The sequence below is a fragment of the Pseudomyrmex gracilis genome, unplaced genomic scaffold, assembly GCF_002006095.1.
Source record: "Pseudomyrmex gracilis isolate BER0280 unplaced genomic scaffold, ASM200609v1 scaffold_881, whole genome shotgun sequence".
NCBI classification, from domain to species: domain Eukaryota; kingdom Metazoa; phylum Arthropoda; class Insecta; order Hymenoptera; family Formicidae; genus Pseudomyrmex; species Pseudomyrmex gracilis.
The window spans coordinates 41,524-47,317 of NW_018021465.1; positions in this window are offsets into that span (position 1 = coordinate 41,524).

Below are 5,794 nucleotides of genomic sequence, written 5' to 3' on the forward strand. Positions count from 1 at the left end.
TGTGAAATTTAATTTCTTAAAAGTTATTAACTTATATTGGTAGTAAAAGATATGAATGTGCTCAGAATATTATTTAAAATAAATTTAAATTAAATATGCATTTATATGGTATATATATATATATACACAAAGATATAACTTGCTAACTAACTTGTTAAACCTCTAATAACCTCTAAGAACTAGTATGGTATAACGTACTCTAACAAATGATCTCTAAAGTTTAAGATGACATTAAAGACAAACAAAACAAAAGTGTAGCATTTACACCACCTCTGAAATAGGTGTACAAAAAGTATAATTTACGTCATTATAGTGTAATACACTTTCAAAACGAACAGCGTGTAATCTCATGCAACTCAAAGTCATTTCTGGCAAGAAGAACGCTAAGTTGTAGAATTTACACTAAAGTGTACAAAGTATATGCAAGACGAACAGGCCTCATAAATTTTTTAAATAGAACATCCTAATTGTTTTATCGCAGATTCTTATAGCTTTTTTCAAAACTTTTCAAAGCATTATACTTTTATTTACTTCAAATAAGCCGTTTTAATGTTATCAAACTTTTTATGATGAAATGTCTAGCTCACGAAGGCAAAAGATAGATGATCCGGCTAACCAAGGTTAAATCGGAAGATAATCCAGCCAACCAAGACTAGATCAGTCAGTCAATTCAATCAGCAATAGTAAAACTTATCTAAGAAGATGCTCACATTGGTCACTATTCATTTCTTGACAATATTCTATCTAATGATAAAATCTTGAAACGGCATTTCTAATTATTTCATTGAGGATAAGTGTTGTTTTAACAAGGATTTGATGTTGTAGACTATTCAAAGTCTGAGGCTTTGTATTGTAAACTTTACCTTTTCAGATAACCTCACAGAAAGTAATCAAGAAATCTCAAATCCGCATATCGGCCGCTCAATTGTTCCTCTCCTTCCTATCTATCGGTCGGGAAAAACTGTTTCTAAGTAATCGCGAACATCTTGTTCATAATGAGATGGTGCACCGTTTTGTTGGAACCACGTGTTCCTAATGTTTTTATCTGCAACCGCACAATCGCAGGGACCATTTCCTTCTTTAGCATATTTTCATATTTTTGGTCATTTAGAGGGCTGATATAGGCTCTATTGACCACGGTACGATTCTATACCGTTCGATTCGACACCAAATTATTGGACACAGAGTTATTGAACACAAAAGTATTCGACATTGTACAATTCGACACCGTACGATTCAACACGGTACGATTGAACACAACAGTAATAGACATTTATCGATATTGTGTAATTTTCAAGTAAATATTTTGTTTGCATCACACATTATTATACATATGGTGGAGAAGAGACAAAGTCTCTCCCCCTGCACTTCCTCCTTAAAAAAATCTAACCTAACCTAACCTGTGTTACTCTTATCATTAATTGTCACGATGCACATTGCTTGTCACTTGTGTCGAATCGTACGGTGTCGAATAATTTCATATCAAATAATTTGGTATCAAATTGTACAGTGTCAAATGATCGATGTCAAATTGTACGGTGTTGAATAAATGCGGTGTTGAATAAATCGGCGTCGAATCGTAGTGTGGTTAAACGGAACGCCCCATTTAAATCACTTTAGATAAAGAATGATCCAATTAAATTATTATTTAGTATATCTGCCCAAACAGTTAACTTCTGTGGATAGTGGATGTTATCTTCTCGCATTCAGTGAGGATTTGTATCAATATCTACTATTGTGTCTATTTAGCGTATCGTTTAGTTGAAACGTTGCCTTATCGGAAAAAAACTCTAAACAAGAAATAAGGGTTTGTATCTATTCTTGCAATCATGATCTCACAGAATTCAACGCGTCGATCAAAGTTATCTTCATTTAACTTATGTACTAGACGAACTTTAACGGGATGAAATCTGTTCTACTTCACTATTTTATAAACAGACATAGAATTTATCTGATGTTCTTGAGCTACTTTGCAAATCAAAGTGTAAGAATCTTTCATGAAAAATTACAAAACATCTAACGACTTTTCAGGATTTGTTGCGGATGCTGGTCTTCTAGGTTTTAAACAATCTTTAACGGTACCTGTTTTCTTAAACCGATGTATTGATCTTGTAAGGGTTGGTATTGAAATTGCATTACCTTCATTCTGAAAATTTGCATTAAACAGGTCTCTTGTGACTTTATAGGACCTTTGTGCATCATTCTAACCTTTCATTATCAAAACTGAGATGCGTTCGCGCTCCAAAAGGCGTTGCATAATGAAAAAACAATTAACCAAAAGAAAGACTAAAGATAGGTAAAAAGAGTGCACAAAAAAAATAAAAATTACAAAAAAGAGAAACAAAAAGAACACAACTACTGAAAAGCAAAAAAACCTCTAAAAAATACAAATAATTGATTGCTTTGATATACAATATGCAGCGCATGAAATGGTAATATGCAGCGCTATAAAAAGAAACAAAAGAATATTAAAAACAACAGCGACGATAGCTATGTGGACTGAGGCGTTAGATACTACGACGCTTGGATTGACCGGAAACAAAGTCTCGGGTTCTATTTCTAGTCAATGCCAATTTTTTCACTTTGAGAGCAGTAGCTTGCAAAGTAAGATGAGCCGCAAAGTACCAAAAAGATACTTGCTTTTCACTTGATGCACAAGCGTCTTTACTCTCGATTTTGCTTTGATTGGGTGAATCATCTTCAGATCTTGCCTTTGTGGGCTATACCTTATCATAAGCTAGATCTTATCATAAAAAATTCGATAACATCCAAACGGCTTATTTAAAATAGATAAAATTATAGTGCACTGAAAAGATCGGAAGAAGAGCTACAAGAATATGCAATAAAAAATAGGATGTTTCATTTAAAAAATTCAAGGTGACCTTGTTCTGACTTTGGCGATGTCATTCAAGGTCAAACTAATAAGACTTGTAATTAGATCCTTTAAAACTCTTCAACTTTTATCTGAAATACTTTCGTAAAATGATTAGTTTTCGAGAATTTTTGTAGTACCGATACTTTTTATACATCCTATTTATGCGTGCACACGCACGCGCACACATGCATACACACATATTATTATATATTTACTTCTTATTACGCTTAAGTAACTTATCTCCTCTTTCCACTTATTGCTCACGAGCGTCCGCGAGCAATGCCTAGTTCTCAACCCTTGCTCTAGGATCTCCAGCTTTGCCAAGCCGTCCGCTACTTCGTTGGCGTTAATGCCTCGATTGTCAAGTATTTAGACTAGTGTTTTTCACAGTTTTAGCTCTCTTACAGCATGCTGAAACGGTGGAGAGGATGTGCACAACAGCAGCAAGTTTTTAACTGCATGACCTCGCTGCTGTTGTGCGCATCTCTTTCACCGCTTCAGCATGCTGTAAAAGAGCCAAAACTGTGAACACTGATTTAGACTAGTGATCTTGTTATGCTTACTTAGTTTAAAGCTTGCATGCATTTCCAAATTCATTCACTGATGATTCAGTGGTGGTCTTGGCAAGAGCTCTTATAGCGGCTTGACTGTCCGTATAAATATGAATCTTCTTGTTTGTGTCGTCTCTTTTGAAAGCAGGAGTCTTGTGCATTCCAGGATGGCCAGGACTTCCGCTTGAAAGATTGTGGCCAACTTACCCAGAGAGAAAAACTCTCTGTGATTAACTTCTGGACAGTAAATGCCTGCTCTAAAGCGGCTGCTCTAGATCCATCAGTAAACCATGCATCTACACTTAGTTGGACTTGGAAATTTTTATTACACAAAATTTTTCGACACCGAATTATTCGACACCATACCATTCGACACGAATTATTTGATACCGTACAATTCAACACCAAATTATTTGACACTTTGCGATTCGACATGGTATGATTGAACACAGTACATTTACCGATATCGTATACTTTTCATAAGTAAATATTTTGTTTGCATCACACATTATCGTACATATGTGGGCAGGGAAGAGGCTCCGCCTCTCCCCTCGCACTCTCTTTCCAAAATATTGTATTTTAATTTAACGTAACCTGTGTTACTACTACCAGTAATTGTCACAATGTACATTGCTTATCATTTGTATACTATGTCCGTTAAATATTACCGTGTCAAATCGTACAGTGTCGAATAATTTTGTGTCTAATCGTACGGTGTCAAATAATTCGGTGTCGAATCGTATGGTGTCGAATAATTTAGTGGTGAATCGTACAGTGTTGAATAATTTGGTGTCGAATCGTACTGTGTCGAATAATTTGGTGTCAAATAAATTTGTGTTCAATAATTTGGTGTCGAATCAAACGGTGTTAAATCGTATTGTGGTCAATATAGTATCATCTACACGAGACCGCTCAAGAAAACCAAGTTATTCTTATGCCGGCTTACGCGGGTTTCATGAATCGATCTATATGCCGAATATAGACCGAATATAGGCCAGCGCACAGCCTTGACACTGAGATATCGGCTCAGCTGATCCGATTATAGTTGTTTCTTCACTAGTCGAAGCTCGTGTTTCTATATGTATTTGTTTTGCTCGACAAACGGGCAAATTCTGTACGCGCCTCGCTTTTACGAATTTAGTGCGATACTCTCGCAAGACAGGTGCGACTTTGGATTTCCCTGCGAGGGTTATTGCACATAGTCACTTTCGACCATGCGCTATAATAGCACGCAAGATTATTAATTTATTTCGATAGCATCTAATCGAACTTTAGTCCGATAGCACCTGTTATGAAATTGCTTTGATAGCACCGTCTGTTTACGAGTTCGTTCCGTTAACTTCCGCGAAATATACTGATCCGATAACATCTCTTAACCCGATTTAAAACAAGTTCAGCCGCGATAATTAGTCGTAACCGCCACGCGTAATTTTGACAGAACTCGATTTTTTGTGTGTTCTTCGGCGCGATTATATGCAATTTGACGTAATCTAGGCAAAAGTCTATTTACACTCTTGCAATTTTCGCTGGGGTTGTTTCGCCGATCTGACTGCAGCTGCTCGCCTCACAAAAAATTTATCCAAAAAGACTGCAATACAGTCCATGCGAGACAGTGATAATAAGTCTTTCAAATCGTCATGAACGGACGAACAACAAAATAGCGCAGTTACAAAATTAGACGGCTTCCCCAGCTAGCAAGCTTACGTGATACTGAAGTGATTTTGATGACTACCACGTTAAGTAACATAAATGGTATGTTATTTTGACGTCATTTACAATACCAAAAGTTGACGTTGCCGATATGACGTCATTTAGATGTCGCGTTGACGTCATATATTAACTTATATATTGAATTTCAATATGACATCAATAAAACAGTTAAATGACGTTCTAACAATAAACTTGAGTTAAATTCAACCGTTACTTATAATAATATGTTTATTAATAACATTTGTTGTTTTGAATAATATTATATCTTTAAATACATTATTTATAGGTAAGTATAGCCATTTATTTATAGATAAGTAACCACGTACACTTTGGTAAACTGATTACCTTTTATATATTAAATTTATTAAAAATAACAAAATATATAGTAAATATATATTCAATGATAACTAAAGTTTATTGTAGTAATCTAAATTTTATAATAAGAACAATTATTATTAAATATTTCTTATTATTAAATAATAAATAAAATGTGTAGAATAGTTTGAGAATAAGTAAAGAAAAATAATTACAAACATGAAATCTTTGGTCATAAGAGCCAAAAATAAGTACATTATAGTAAGGAATAAGCGGTCTAGCGGATTGAGTGCAGGAGCAGCAAATATGGAAATCTCGAGATCAAATCCTAACAACTACCTTA